Source organism: Dermochelys coriacea, chromosome 3 (assembly GCF_009764565.3).
Source record: "Dermochelys coriacea isolate rDerCor1 chromosome 3, rDerCor1.pri.v4, whole genome shotgun sequence".
In the NCBI taxonomy this organism is placed as follows: Eukaryota; Metazoa; Chordata; order Testudines; family Dermochelyidae; genus Dermochelys; species Dermochelys coriacea.
The window spans coordinates 183,063,173-183,079,408 of NC_050070.1; the positions used below are offsets into that span (position 1 = coordinate 183,063,173).

Below are 16,236 nucleotides of genomic sequence, written 5' to 3' on the forward strand. Positions count from 1 at the left end.
CACTATACCTTATAAGACAGAGTAACTGGTCTCTATTAAGAAAAAAACTGGAATTGTGGCTACAAGGCAAACTGTATCCCATCGGGGCAGTGCCAGCCTCTTCCCAGTGGGGGCGCTGAGGTAGGCCATGCCCCTCTCTATGACCCTGTCCCTTGCTCCTCCTAAGTTCCAGTCCTGCCTCCTCCTCTCCACCCCCTTTCCCGAAACCTCCCCCTGACTGGGGCTGCAGCTGCTCTTCAGTTTCCCGCTGTCCTTTGACTGCTCACAGACGGTAATAGCTGCCAAGGTGGGTGGACCTGGCTCCAGGGCTAGGGTTGCCAGGCATCTGGTTTTCGACTGGAATATCCCATTGAAAAGGGACCCTGGTGGCTATGGTTAGCACTGCTGCCGGGGCCATTAAAAGTCTGGTCAGTGTGCAACAGGAGTCCAGGGCTAAGGCAGGCTCCCTGGCTGCCCTAGCTCCATGCGACTCCCAGAAGCAGCTGCCAGGTCCCTGCAGCCTCTAGATGCATGGGCAGCCAGAGATGCTCTGCATGCTGCCCCTGCCCCAAAGGCCGGCACCGCGGCTCCCATTGGCTGGGAACCATGAGCTATGGGAGCTATGGGGGCGGCACCTGTGGGCACGAGGGCAGTGCGCGGAGCCTCCCCGGCCGTCTATGCATCTAGGGGCTGCATGGACCTAGCGGCTGCTTCTTGGGAGCTGCAGTAAGCAACGCTGAAACCCCGCGCCCCGAATCCTCTCACACTTCCCAAGCCCCTGCCGCAGCCTGGAGACCCTTCCATACCCAAACTCCCTCCCCAATCCTGCACCCCCCCAATCCTGCACCCCCCAACACTGCAACCCCCTTTCCCAGCCCCCTCCTGCACCCCAAACGCTCATTCACAGCCCCACCCCAGAGCCCACACCCCCAGCCAGAGCCCGCACCACGCCCGCACCCCAACCACCTGCCCCAACCTTGAGCACCCTCCTACACGCCAAATCCTTCATCCCTGGCCCCACCCCAAACTCCACACCCCCATCTGGAGCATGCACCCTCCCCCCCATACCTCAACCCCCTGCCCCAGTCTGGAGCCCTCTCCCACACGCCAAACCCCTCATTTCTGGCCCCATCTGGAGCCCACACCCCCAGCCCAGAGCCCATACCTCCCTGCACCCTTCCCCAGCCTGTAGCCTTCTCCCGCACCGCAAACCTCTCATCCCTGGCTCCATCCCAGAGCCCGCAGCCAGAGCCCTCACCCTCCTCCCACACATCAAGCCCCTGGACCAGCCTGGTGAAAGTGAGAGAGGGTTGGGGAGAGTGAGTGACAGAGGGAGGGGGGATGGAGTGAGCAGGGGTGAGTCCTCGGAGAAGGGGTGAGGTAGGGGTGGGGCCTCAGGGAAGAGGCTGGGCAAGGGTGTTCAGTTTTGTGTAATTAGAAAGTTGGCAACCCTATCTGGTGTTGGCAGACCCCTCGTTGAGCAGAGACCACAGAGGGTGGGGTCCAGGAGCCAGGGCTGGAGCAGGTCAGTCTGGGAAGCTGTGGGGAACTGGCAGCTGGGAACGCAGGCCAGGGACTGTTCTCGGGCACCCTCCTCCGGACCTGGGTTTACTCCTGAGATGCTGCTGATGTTGGCACTGCCGCCTTCAGAGGTGGGCACCTGGTCATCAGCTGCTGCTCTCTCAGCTCTGCCTTCAGAGCTGGGTGGCTGGAGTGTGGCAGCTGCTATGGAGTTGCTATGCGGGAGGGCAGAGCTAAGGCAATTTTCTGGGTGGCTATAGCCCCCACAAGGCACCCCAGCACCACCCCGATCCCATCACATAAACCAAATGACATTGTTTATAGGCAGTAATGTCAAGCACTGCACAAAGATCAAACCTCTAACTCCTCACATGTAAGATAATCTGCACCAGAGAAGAGTTCTCTGATGTACCTCTGAATGTAAGAAGTTAGATTGCTTGCATTATGTGAGATTTTATCACACTGAGTGGTGCTCAAACAGAGGTTCAAGCAGATTACACTAGTTTTAATATGGTGTACTGACCTCAGTGGATTTACACTAGTGTAAAACTGATGTGAGACGAGAATTAGGCCCATGCTCTCCATTTGGCTTTGCAGTGATGTGTGAATATTTACCTTTTAGATACAGAATGATTGTCCTTTAGCCAGAGAGCCAGGGACTTCCAGATCAGATCCTCAGCTGGTGAAAATGGATGTAAGTTCATTGTCTTTAATAGAGCTAGACCTATTCACTCTCGTTGAGGGTGTTGCTCATTGATGTTCAAATGCAGGTTTTACAGCAGGCTCACTGTGTGGCTTTGAGTAAGTCAATCATATGTTTTCTGCTTCTATCTGTAAAAAGCAAACAATAATACTAAATCTGCTTTACATGGGTATCAGGAAGATTAATTATTTAATGTTTTTACAGTTTTTTATTACTGTTATTTTCAGTTTTGTTTCTGGATGCCTTAAGACTAAGAGTTTAGTCTTTAGAAATGTTTAAGTGCTGATATGAGCAATGTCATACTCCAACATTTCCCTGCATTTTAGAGTGAAACATACAGAGCCAAGTACTGCATACTTCAATTGTGCAAAACTCCAGTTGAAGTCATTGGGAATTTTGCTTTAGAAAAATATGAGCCATCTGGCTAAGGAAAGATGGTTACAACCTGATTTTGTAGTGTCTTGTGGACATGTCTTCTAGGAAGTCTGTAAACCTGATTTCCTTGATTGCCTTTCATTATGATGTTTTCACTGATAGATCTATATGTAATAGAAAACCTCTTGAATGGATGTAGTAGCCCTTGCAGCTTTGGACATCATTGAGCAGTAGTTACCTAACCAAATGGGTGGATGAATTGTTGCAAAGAGCATGGCTATCATTTTCAATACCTTTGAGACAGAAAGATCTTTATTTGTGCTGCACTAAGTTGAAACACCCTTTCTCAGCCTGGCCAAGGTCCCCTTTTGGAGATACACTGGGAGCAAGATAGCTGTTTTGCATAAGCAATTAAAATCCCTGTTTGGAGCATGTAAACATGTGGAGAATACACAGCATTGCTTTTAAAATAACTTGGTATATTTGCAGCTTACTTTATGCCCCCTGGATCACATGGAGGTATATAGGCCCAGATTACCAAAAGTACTTAGGTCCTAACTACCGTTGATTTCAAGACCATAGTGGATAAAAATTGTTCTCTGTTAAGTGTCTCTTACATTTGAATATCTTATAATATGTACTGTATGTTCTGCCTATTGACAGATACACTCTCTGAAATTATCTCTAGCTATTTTATTTATTTAAAAGATGTGATTTTATACCCTGACAATTTTTTAAAAGTTCAATTAAATTGAGAACTCTAGGTATAAATGTTAATTTAATTTTAAAAGTCTTTATGTTCTGAATATAAAAGAAAATCAGTAGAATAGAAATCTTTCTAAAAGACTTCATGAATTCCTACTCACTCAGGTCACATTTTCTCTAGCATTAAGCTTTTCTTTCTTTAAATGAACAATAAGGGAACAAGTTACTTTTCTCTTTTTTTTTTCTTAAGGAATTTTATAACTTATGTTTCTGACATAAGTCATATGTCAATATTTCCCCCATCATTTAATAAGAACAGCAAAACATTGGTGTGTAATTTAGCATGTATTGTGGCAAATGTCCGATGCTGTTATGGTGGGCCCCATGCTTTTCCTTCGTGTGATGGGTCAGGGCGCCGCCTCTTCCCCTATTCTTGGGCTTCCTGCCCTCTCCCACCCTGGACAGGGTTTCTCGGTCCCCTGTGCCTGTGGGGTCTCTCTGTTTGAGCAGGGTTTCCCTTCCCCTGGTACTCTGATCCTCCGGTCAATAACAGTACTCCTCCAAAGTACAGTCAGCTCTCTTTCCCTCCTCCCCTCTGACTGAAGCAGAGGTTTTTATTAGGTCTCTGGCAGGGCCTTAATTGGCTCCAGGTTCTCTAATTAACCTGTAGTAACCTCTCCTCAGTCCACAGAGAATAAGGCTCTGATCGTCCTGGGGCTTATACACCTCCATCTATCACTCTCCTGCTGCCCTGCTGTATCACATATCTCCCCCTTCCACCGCCGCCCCCTCGCTCAACGCTACAGGGTTGGACTACTTGGGACGAGAGGCAGTGCTCTTGTGTCAGGCTGTCAGCATTGCCGTGTTGGCTTCCGGCCTTATGCTGTACCCAGAAATGGAAGGGTTGCAGGTATAGGAACCATCTAGTCACCTAAGTTTGCTCTAAGCTGTATGGCTGCACAGCAGGGGCTCAGAGCTGCAGTGGGGAAAGATGACTCTCCCTCAGCACAGACTTGCCGCTGCAGGGAGAGACGCCTCTCCCCGCCAGCCCCAGCGCAGACCTGCCCTGAACTTGCTGTGGCTGGGGGAGAGGAGCGCCTCCCTTGGCCCAGCCCAGCCCCGCCAAAGCAGCCACAGCCGGGGAAAGGCGCTTCTCCCCTGGTCCTGAGCTGCTGCGGTGAGAGAGGGCTGTGGGGAGTCCTCTCTCCCCACCACTGCCTTAGTGCAGCAAGCACCCCAAATCCCTCATCCCTGGCCCCACCCCAGAGCCCGCACCTTCCACACCCCAACCCTCTGCCCCAGCCCTGAGCTCTGTCCTACACCCCAAACCCCTCATCCCTGACCCCACCACAGAGCCTTCACCCCCAGCCAGAGCCCTCACACCCTTGCACCCCAACCCTCTGCCCCAGTCCTGAGTCCCCCCTCCCACTCTCTGAACCCCTCAGCCCCACCCCCCACCACATGAATTTTGTTATCATAGTCTTCATGTCCCATTTAACCGCCTGACATTCCTTTTCAATGACGGTGTACCATTACTCCCTGGGGAGGAGTTTCTAACGGACATACAGGATCGGGTGCTTCTCCTCCTCAACCATCTGTGAATGGACGGCCTCTAGCCCTACCTCCGAGGCATCCGTCTGTAGGATTAATTCCTTCTCAAAGTCTTTCGCTGTGAGCACTGAATGACAGCAAAGGGCGGTCCTTAAATCTATGAATGCTTTTTCCGTTGCATTGGTCCACCTTACTATATCTGGGCCCCGAGCTTTTATCAGGTCTGTCAATGGCCATGCCCTTGTGGCATAGTGAGGGATGAATCTTTGATAGTATTCCACTCTCCCTAGAAATACTGACTTGCTTTTTGCGGACTGATTGGGGCCAACCCTGTATTGTCTCTACTTTCTTCCATTGGGGTTTCACCAGGCCCCTTCCTACTACATACCTGAGGTATCTGGCTTTCCCTAGCCCCACCGCACACTTGGGAAGGGTGGCGGTGAGGCCAGCCTGTCTAAGGGCCTCTAGCACCGCTTCTACTTTTCCTAGGTGCGTCTCCCAGTCAGGGCTATGGATGACTACATTGTCTAAATAGGTGGCGACATACATGGTGTGCTGTCATAATAATTTTTCCATTAGTTGTTGGAATGTTGTGGAGGGGTCATGGAATCCGAAAGGGAGGATGGTGTATTGGAAGAGGCTGTCAGGTGTAGAGAAGAAGGTCTTCTCCTTGGTGTCCTCAGCCGGGGGATTTGCCAGTAGCCTTTTGTCAGGTCCAGGGTGGTCAAGTATCAGGCCTTGCCTAACTGATCAACTAGCTCATTGATGCATGGTATTAGATAGGTATTGAATTGGGATATTTCGTTCAACTTTCAGAAGTCATTACAAAACCTCAGGGTGCTGTCAGGCTTGGGGACTAGGACAATATGGCTGGACCACTGGCTTCGGGATTCTTCAATAACCCCAAGTTCCAGCATCCTCCTCATTTCCAACCTAATTTCTTCCCTTTTTGCCTCTGGTACTTAGTACAGTTTTATCGTTACCCTTGCTGTGTGACAGGTGAAAATATGGTGTTGGACCGTTGTTGTACAGGCTGGCTGCATGGTTCTGCTGGATCATCTCAATGACCTCTGTTAATTGTTCCAGAGTTAGTTCGGGGGATATCCTCACCTGCCCCTAAGGGCCATCTGTCTGGGATGGAGCTCCCTGGGTGATCAGGCATATCTCCCGGTTGTGCCAGGATTTAAGTAATTTTACTTGGTAGATCTGCTCTAGCCTTTGGCGGTCTGATTGCTTTACCTTATAATTGGCTTCCTCTATTTCATATGGCCCATGACAGCTGGCCAAGAGCTTGCTTTCTGCTGTCAGCACCAGCACCATCACCCGTTCTCCTGGTTGTAATAGCGGTTCTCCTGGTTGTAATAGCGGTTGTAATAGGTCCGCTGGGCCTCTTGTGTTTTCTGCAAATGCTCTTGTACTATGGGGGTCACTCAGATTATTTGCTCTCTCATCTGTGCCACATGCTTAATGATGTTCTTCCCTGGGTTGGGCTGTTCTTCCCTATCCTCCTTGGTGATATCTAATATGCCACCCGGGTGGTATCCATACAGTAGCTTGAAGGGGGAGAATCCAGTAGATGCCTGTGGGACCTCCCATGTTGCAAACATCAGGTATGGTGGAAGGGTATCCCAGTCTTTTCTTCCTTCTGGATCATGCTTTTTAGGGTTTGATTAAATTTCTTGACCAGGCCATCTGTTTGTGGATGGTAGACTGAGGTCCGCAGAGCCTGGATGCGGAGCAGGGTACATAAGGCCCTCATTAATTTTAACATGAAGGGAGTTCCATGGTTGTCAGGATCTCCTTAGGGATGCCCACTCTAACAAAATCCTTGAGCAGTTCTTTTGCTATTGCCTTGGATGTGGGGCTTCTTGGGGGAATGGCTTCTGGGTACTGTGTGGCGTAGTAAAGGATGCTTCGAGTATGCTTCAGTGGCTCCATGCCAGTTTTTATAACAGAACCACTAGGTCCATGGTTATCCTTTCAAAAGGGACCTCAGTAACAGGCAAGGGCTCCAACGGGGCCCGTAAATGAGGTCGGGGGCTGTGCAACTAGCATTCTGGGCAGGAGGTGCAATAGCATTGGACTTTCACCCGTATTCCTGGCCAGTAAAACCTCCTTAGGACTCTATCCAGGGTCTTATCCACTCCTAGATGTCCCCCAAATAAATGGCTGTGAGCTAGCTCTAACACTGCTTTTGTGTGCTTCCGTGGTATTAAGGGCTGCTCTACTTCTCCCACTTCCCCGGATTTGCGTTATCTGGTACAACAGATTGCGTTTGACCACATAATATGGCCCTGGGTCTTTGCCTTTCCCCTTCATGGGCATGCTGTTTATCTCCACTACCTCCCTCATGTTTGCATATAGGTCATAGACTTGGTCCTGCCCGAAATTCTCACGTGCAGGACCAATCTGGCCTAATTTTGTGGGATTGGTTTTGACTCCACCTCCTGGGTTGCTCCTACTGGTGCTGGGGACCTCCTCTGGGTCCTCACTGGTCTGAGTTCTCTCCAGGCTTCCTGCCCACCAATCAGGGCAGCTTTCTGGTTCCCTACCAAAATCCTGGTTCCTAGCCTTTTATCTGCCCTCCTTTCCTGCCTAGATTTCTGGGGCTTCCCAGGGGATGAAAATAATTCTGGGACAAGTCCAGTGAAAATTGGAGAGGGGCTATTCATAGGTGCCTTGGCTCAGCCCAGGGGTTGCTACTGTTTGGGAGGAGTAAATTCTCAAACCCTGGGAAGTTCCTACCGACTAAGACCAGGTAGGGGAGTCTGGGGACCATCCCTGCGCTCACCTTGATAGTATTCCCCTGGATCTCAATCCATACTGGGATCATGGGGTAGACATTTACGGTGCCCTGGACACATGTTACTCCTGTGTTTTTGACTTAGGTCATTTGGTCTTGCCCCACTAACTTCCCTGAGACCAGTGTGACAGCATTCCCAGAATCCTCCAAAGCTATGGTCTCAATGCCATTCATTTTTACCAACCTCATGTACCTATGTGGGGTCGTTGCTACTGGCTGATTAGGCTATATCGCTCTCCGTGATCCCCCAGATTGCATTGCATGGACTCCTCCCTGTTGGGGCACTGGGCTGCTATGTCCCCCAATTCCCCCAAGTAACACTGATACCTTACCCCAGTTGTCGCCCTCTGTCTTGGGCTATTTGCTCCACTTCCCAGCCCTCACCCCCTAAGCCCCCAGGTCCCTTCAGGGCCTCAGGCTGCTCCTCCTTCCAGTTATGGTTCACCTGGAGTTCTCCTGGTCCGACGTGTGTCATCCCCTGGGATCTGGAATAGTTCACAGGCTGACAGCTGTCTCTCTACGAGGGTGACCAATTCATTATAGGTGAAAGGGTCATTCTGGCCAACCCACGCTTGGAGGCCCAATGGTAGCCCCCTCATATACTGGTCCAGCAGCATGAGCTCCATCATTTTCTCAGAGGTAAGGGCCTTGGGGCACATCCAGTTCCAGGTGAAGTGGATTAGGTCAAACAGTTGCGACCGTGGTGCCTTGTTCTCACTATACCACCACTCATGGACCCTCTAGGCTCCCAACGCCATTGTTACTCTGGATCTGGCCAGGATCTCTGCCTTCAGCTGGGGGTAATCTGCTGCAGTTTCCGTGGCCATATCGTAGTAGGTCTTCTGGGCCTCCCCACACGGGAATGGGACGAGGATACCAGACCACTGATCTTGGGGCCAGGCATCCCGCAGCGCTGCTCTCTCGAAGGCCAGGAAGTATGCCTCCACATCATCCTCCTGCGTCATTTTCTGCAGGCAGTTGCTGGCCTGTACAGTCCATGTCCTGTTGCAGCTGCAGCTCAGCTCCATAATGGCCTTCATGTAGTTAACCACTTCATGCAGCACAGCCCAGTCCTGGGCAGCCTGACTCATCAGCAGATGACTGGTCTGCTGCCTCCTGTTGGGCCACCGTGGCTTGCACCAGTGCTTTGACCATGTTGTCCATCTTGGGGACGGGATGGTTTTGGCTCACACTGGATTAAGTCCACGGCGTGGAATCCCGCCCCCTACACCAGGTGTGACTAATGGCTGATGCAATTATGGTGGGTCCCACACTTTTCCTTTGTGTGATGGGTAAGGGCGCCAGCTCTTGTCCCTATTCTTGGGCTTTCTGCCCTCTCCCCCCTTGGGCAGGGTTTCTCTCAGTCCTCTGCACCTGGGGAGTCCCTCTGCTCTTGTTGAGCAGGGTTTCCCTTCCCCGGTACATGGATCCTCTGGTCAAACACAGTACTGCTCCAAACTACAATCAGCTCTCCTTTTCGCCTCCAGTCTGACTGAAGCAGGGGTTTTTATTAGGTCTCTGGCAGGGCCTTAATTGGCTCTAGGTGCTCTAATTAACCTGTAATAACCTTTCCTCAGACCACAGGGAATAAGGCTCTGATCATCCTGGGGCTTATGTACCTCCCATCTATCATTCTCCTGTGTGGCTCCCTCCCCCACGTAACCAGCAGACCAGACGGAGACAAAATGGCAGAGTGGAGGAGACATAGGAAGCAAATCCAGGAAGTTGGTGCGCCGTTCAAAGAGGAGAAAGCCGTAGACAAATACCTACGTTTCTTCTGTCCAACAAAATCTACCAACATGATGGGCCACAGAGTTGATTATTTTATTGTCTCAAAAGCTGTGGACTGCCTTTTGGATTCTAAATGGGCAAAAGTCAAGAGGGGAGAAGAAGCCTTATTTACAACTCGAGAGTCTGTAGTTGACTATTGCAACAGACTCCTAAAGAAACAGTTCTTTCACTGAGCATTGAAAGTGATGAAAATGAAGCATGATAAGGACACAAAAAAGAAAAAAGAGAAAGAGAAAGGAAAGACTGAGAGTGGGAAAGAGAATGAGAAAAGAACCTGGGGATTATAGTGGGCGAAAAGCTGGATATGAGTCAGCATTGTGCCCTTGTTGACAAGAAGGCCAGTGGCACATTAGCCTGTATTAGTAGGAGCCAGCAGTTTGAGAGAGGTGATTATTCCCCTCTATTCAGCACCGGTGAGGCCACAACTGGAGTATTGCATCCAGTTTTGGTCTCCCCACTACAGATGGGATGTGGACAAATTGGACACAGTCCAGCGGAGGGCAATGAAAATGATTAGGGGGCTGGGGCATATGACTTACGAGGAGAGGCTGAGGGAACTGGGGTTATTTAGTCTGCAGAAGAGAAAAGTGAGGGGGGGATTTGAGAGCAGCTTTCAACTGCCTGAAGGGAGGTTCCAAACAGGATGGATCTAGACTGTTCTCAGTGATGGCAGATGACAGAACAAGAATGATCTCAAGTTGCAGAGGGGGAGGTATAGATTGGATATTAGGAAACACTATTTTACTAGAAGGGTGGTGAAGCACTGCAATGGGTTACCTAGGGAGGTGGTGGAATCTCCATCCTTAGAGGTTTTTAAGGCCCGGCTTGACAAAGCCTTGTCTGGGATGATTTAGTTGGTGTTGGTCCTGCTTTGAGGTGGGGGGTTGGACTAGATGACCTCCTGAGGTCTCTTCCAACCTAGGGTGGAGATACAATGTGAATGATATAGTATATCATCTCTTTTGTATGGAAATATTGCAGAGGTCGGCCAGTGTGTCTTTAATGTTAAAACAGCCAAAATGAAGACGGATGTAGAGAGTAAGATTTAGATTCAGTGGTTCAGATTCTAATCTCAACTGTCTGCAGTAGTTACTCTACATTTACACTGAATATAACTGAGACTAGAATCTGTCCTGTAGGGCCAAATGATGTCCTTGACTTAAGCAGATGTTTCCAATTGATATCAGATTCCCCTGAGTTGCATATGTGTATCTAGGAGTCAAATCTGACCTGAAGAGAGAGACTCCTGATGTGAGCAGAGGACTGAGCAGAGAACTGGGATGTGGGGTACTGCTAGAACTGGTCATTAATGTTTTTGGTGAAATATTTTTCTATTAAAATGCTGATTTATCAAAGTCAAAACTGTTTGTAGGAAAGGGTCAGTTTTGAGAAATTTCCCATTTTGAAAAATTTGTTTAAAAGAAGTTTAGAAATTGTCAAAATGTCCAATTTTGACATTTTTGAAACAAAAATTTCCTTTTTTCAGGTTGAAATGTTTTTTATTTTGAAATTTAAATTAATGTATAGTTTAAAAAAGTTTAAAAAATAAAGTAGGTTGAAACAAAAATGAAATGCTGTAAAATTATCAAAGCAAAACATTTCAATTGACCTGATCTGAAATGTTTTTCAGATTTTCAGTTTGTAAAATATTTTGAGATTTCAATTTTTCATTCCAGTTTGGGACAGAAAAAAAAATTCAGAAACTCAAATTCTCATGTGATGGGGAAATAATTTCTCTCTCAGCTATATTCCTGAATTCTAATTCTGGCTTTAGTGCATTTCCTCTGGAACCTTGGGCAAGCCACTTAACCTGCCTGCCTCGGAATTGCCATTTGTCAAATGGGAATACCCACCTTGGTACTTCTTGGAGTTGTTGAGAGGATTTAGTAATGTTTTGCAAAGTGCTTTGAGAATAAAATGCATTGTTATTTGCTTTGGGATTTACATTTGCATTGTTCTGAGGTTTGGGGCTTGCAAAATTCAGTCCTGGGCTAGTTTCAAAATACTGCTAGACAGAGGGATTTGTGAGAGCTTCAAGGTATGAACCATATGAGAACCAGAACCATATGAGAAATGAATGTCGTACAATCTTGTAAGGCAAAAAGTCCCAGCTTTCGACAGCATAAGGCTTTTGTTTCTAGCCATAGTAGGTTGCTGGAGGTAGCTAAAATATGAGCATTATAAACCTTAATCGTGTTTGATATCTGGTCTTTTTAGGAAAGATCTCTACATTATGGCATGATTGCTGCAGTCTGTCTGTGCGTGAAACTCTCATTGATTTCAATGAGTATTTCATAAATAAAATAGGTTTGGGGCCCATATTTTATAGGGCTGAATCGATGTGTGGGAATCATATAATTACATTGGGAATACACTATACTTATGGCAAATGGTGGCAAAGTGAAGGGGGAGACCAAGAATTGCTATTGTTCATGAGCTACTTCTATTTGTGGTACAGTTGCCTTGCTGTCTGGTTGTCAAAGGTCCTTTCTTCCTCTCTGCTCCTTCAGGTGATTAAACTGTTGAGATAGCATAGAAAACTTTGTCACTTTTTTCTAACTGTGTTAACTATCCAGTTCTGTTGACACAGATGTTTAACACTATTCCTTCGATATTTACTTTGTTAAAAGAAATCTTGTCTGTATTTGGATTTGATGAAAGATAACTGCAAGTGATGTCTTTGTAGGTTTTGGTATCTTGTTTCTCTGTAGTAGTTCAGAAAAGTGATCTGTCCACAGGAGATAAGGATAGAATACTTTTTTGAGTTTCTATAATCCAGATAAATACAACTGGGAGTCTCCACAAGCCATGTATTTTCTACATCATAGTAATGAATTCAACATTGCAATCTGCTCTGTCAGGACTTCCAGCTAATTGGGATAAACTATATATGTTTCTTTTCCTGTTATGATCTATATAAGGCTATTTTGTTCTAACCTAGATTATAATTCTTGATGGATTTCCTTGTAACATTGCACATTGCTAAGATGTGGTGAGAAGCTTTGCATTACACAAAGACTAATGCTTTGAGTGTGCTTCTTCCTACTGAGTATATATATGTGCGAAGTCTTGTTCTATGAGTTAAAAATACCATGAATTTCATTAATACTCCCCTCCCCCCCCGCCCCCACATCATGGTTTTAGTCACAGAAGTCATGACCATGAAAAACATACAGTCTTAATCACAACTGAATACAGATATAAGCATGCATAAAGCAACCTTCATCTTCTGAGGCTACATGAATGCCAGGAACAAAAGCCTCATGATGAAAAGAAAACTGGCATGATAATGGATGGTAAAAGTTCATATTCAATACTTGGTGCCCATTTCTTCTCCAATCAGAGAGCAATTTGCTGTGATATTCAATGCTTTACTAAAAATATGCAGATGCTCTCGAAATCTGTCTGTTGCTAAGGTATTCTTTGTTCATATAAATAAGAGTATCTTTAGTATGTGTGTATATATATTGTGTGTTTGTTAATGTATATTGCACAGAAAAATTGTTTTTGCCACGTGCAAAGATAAGAAAATGAATATACATGATTATTTTATTCTAAACACATCCTAAAACTGGGTCTTCAATCAAATATGATTACATTCACAGGGACAGAGTCCAATCTCAGTGACACTTTGATAAATCCAGAGTATTTCCATTAATTTTTCTGGAATTACTCTGGATTTTCCTGACTTTAAATGAGATCTGAATATAGCCCCCAGTTTTATAATTGATTTTTTTTCTCAGTTTCCAGAAAATCTTTGTAGCTGGCATATGAAACTTTTACTATATGAAAAACAAACTCTATGAATTAAGTGGATGCATGCAATGTGCACAGTTAGGTTGTAGAGAAATCACTCTTACCTGAGCTAAGTGTTCTCATTTGAATAAATAAACAGTTCATATATTCTATCTATCTATAATAAAATACTTTATGACCATTTATTTAGGATTGTAACTTTGAATGACTATTCATTACTTTTTATTTACAAACTGAAAAGACAGTCCTCTTAAGGAATTAGAAAGCTAAGTGCAAAAGTGATGTTAGCAGGATTGATCTAGCTAATTCATTGCCTGTCAGGACAGTCTTAGCTTCTTAGTACAGTAGTTTTTCTCACATGTTACCATTGATAGAACTGAGATGAGCCTGTGATTGACAAAGCCATGTCTTGACTATTTCATAAATCATTTTCTTCTCAGTGCGTATTAATCAAAGTGTTCATTATTTTTAAGAAGAGTGGAGAATCTGAACATTTCCCTTTTACTTTGATTCCCTCTTAGACTTGTAATTAAAAGTAGCTAAAGCTAAAAATAGCTTTTTCTATATTTCAGAAGTTGAGGAATCTACAGAGATTAATTAGTTTCTGATGGGAATGGAAGGATGAAGTTGGAGGGGGGTGATACCTCACTTAGTCCTAAAGCCCAAAGTAAGCAATTGAGGGAGAGTATGGGTGGGATGTGGAGGAAACCCAGTCCAGCCTTCTCTTTCACAAAGAATGCAAAGCATTTGTCTGCAGGCAGGAAGGGGGAAATGGGGGTTATTGAAGGTACATCAAAAGATGTCTGCTGTCTCCTCTCTCCCTCCACTTCTTCACTTTGCAAGCCCTGGCTTTAGTGTGGCCATCCTAGAGTTTACTGTGTGGGCGAAGCCACCAAAGAGCCCCGCTACACTTATGGAGCAGGAGAAGCTTTGTGACAAAAATAGGTGATAATTCACAGGAAAATAAATTAGGTAGATATGCAGAAACCTTATCAATTGCATGCTTCCTTTTTCACTGTCGGTCTTCTCTTCAATACAGTCTGATGCAAATCGGTCCCTTTCTCCACAAGTCTTTGAGGCTAAGTGAGTCTCTTTTGACTCAGGCCAGCTCTGCTCCCTTGTATGCTAGCATGTTGCACAGTCCTGAGATTATTACTGCTAACACAGCCATTCACTTAACTCTGTCTCCAGGATTAATAACGTTAACTAGCTCAGGTTTGCTCATGAAGGATTAATGGATTAGTCTGTGTCACTGTGCCTCAGTGGGTCACAACTGAGAATACCAGATTAAGGACAAACTGCTCAGAAATGGGGCAGACTCACCCCAAACTGGTGGTTAATCTTCCATAAAATATACCAAACCAGCAACAAAAGTAAACTTCTTTCTCACCACACTGGCTAACAAGAAGTCAGAAATGCAGTCTTTTTAGATATTCCAGTCCTGGATTCAACACCCAGATACTCGACGTAATAATGAGTGGTTATTTAAAACCAATTTCCTCAACCAAAGGGTTCTTCTGATCCCAAAGGACCAGCCACATACTCAGTTCAAATTTAAAATTTGTATTAAAGCTAATGTTAAAATTATATAATACACAGTTTAAGGAAAGAGAGTCTGTACATCTGAGTATAGTGCTTAGATTATCCACAAATATGAAGTTTGGTTTAAAAGTCATAAAATACATATAGTACATAATCTGCAATAACCGAAATTTAGGTGAATAAATTTAACAATACAGTTTAGATATTAGCATCCAAGTATTAGGGTACATTACTCATGAAAACTTATACAGAGAGTTAGTTGGTTGTGGAAAGCAAATATATCAATGAGTGAAGGTTGTCCCTCAGTAATATTTAACTCAAATCTTACCCAATAATCACGCAGTTGCCAATCGTTTAGTATCTAATATCTAGGCTTATAAGAGGAAAAAAAGAGATGAGAGGTAAAATTGGTTAAAGGAATCGAATACATACAATAATTTAAAAATTCTTGTATCAGGCTTGAAGCAGTGGTGGAATAAATTGATGGCACATAATGTGTCTGGTTGCTTCCAAAAGATTGGAATGTCCTCAGTCCATTGGTTAGAATGCTCCTATTAGTATAAGTCCATACTCCAGAGATCAGAGCAGGAAAGAGTGAAATGGAGATGCTTTCAAGGCCTTTTATAGCTCTGCCATGTAGGGTTGCCAACTTTCTGATTGCAGAAAACTGAATGCCCTGCCCCTGACCTGAGGCCCTGTCCCTTCCCTGCCCCTTCTCCGAGACCCTGCCTCCCACTCACTCCATGCCCCTCCCTCCGTCGCTCGCTCTCACCCACCCTCACTCACTCCTTTTCATTGGGGTGGGGCAGAGGGTTGGTGTGTGGGAGGTGGTGAGGGCTCTGGCTGGGGGTGCAGACTCTGGAGTGGGACCAGAAATGAGGGGTTCAGAGTGTGGGAAGGGGCTCTGAGCTGGGGCAGAGGGTTTGGGTTCCTACCTAGGGGCTGCAGGGACATACTGGCCAATGCTTGGAGCTGCACGCGCCTGCCTTAGCCCCACTGTACTGCTGACCAGACTTTAAATGGCCTGGGCAGCACCATCCCTTTTCGACCGGGCATGCCGGTTGAAAACTTCACACCTTGCAACCCTACTGCCATGTGGAATGTCTGCTTTTAGTGCAGACAGTGGGAAAGTACAAGCACAAGATGGATTCCAGTGTCACATGAGCTGGCCACATGTCCTTCAATGAATTATAGCTGGAACCATTTCCCATATTCTGGCTAAAATGTCCACAGGAACGTCCATCAGGTGGGGATAAGCTTCTTCCATGGTGGCCCATTGTGTTTGCTGACATGCCATCAACTTGAATGGTCCATTCACAATGTGCTAGCTAAATTGGATGTAAACTACCTTGTGAGTGTTATGCAGGAGCAAACATTTCAAATACAGGTATACGGTCAATATTCATAACTTCAGACATGGCAATGATATATGCGTACAAATAGGATAATTATATTCAGCAACTCATAATTTTTCCATTGACACCTTACATGACATACTTTGTACAAGATT

The 16,236-nt window shown here is 45.9% G+C and overlaps 1 protein-coding gene and 1 long non-coding RNA gene across 46 annotated transcripts in view; both read left to right on the forward strand.

Annotated features, from left to right (window-relative positions):
* NRXN1 (neurexin 1) overlaps window positions 1-16,236 on the forward strand; it is a 1,286,326-nt gene that overhangs the window by 856,506 nt on the left and 413,584 nt on the right. The gene's annotated exons all lie outside the window — the stretch shown is intronic.
* Window positions 3,001-16,236, forward strand: part of LOC122459549 — a 29,507-nt gene continuing 16,271 nt past the window's right edge. The window contains exon 1 of the long non-coding RNA XR_006280316.1: window positions 3,001-3,011. This is a non-coding gene — a long non-coding RNA (uncharacterized LOC122459549). The remainder of the gene's footprint in view (window positions 3,012-16,236) is intronic.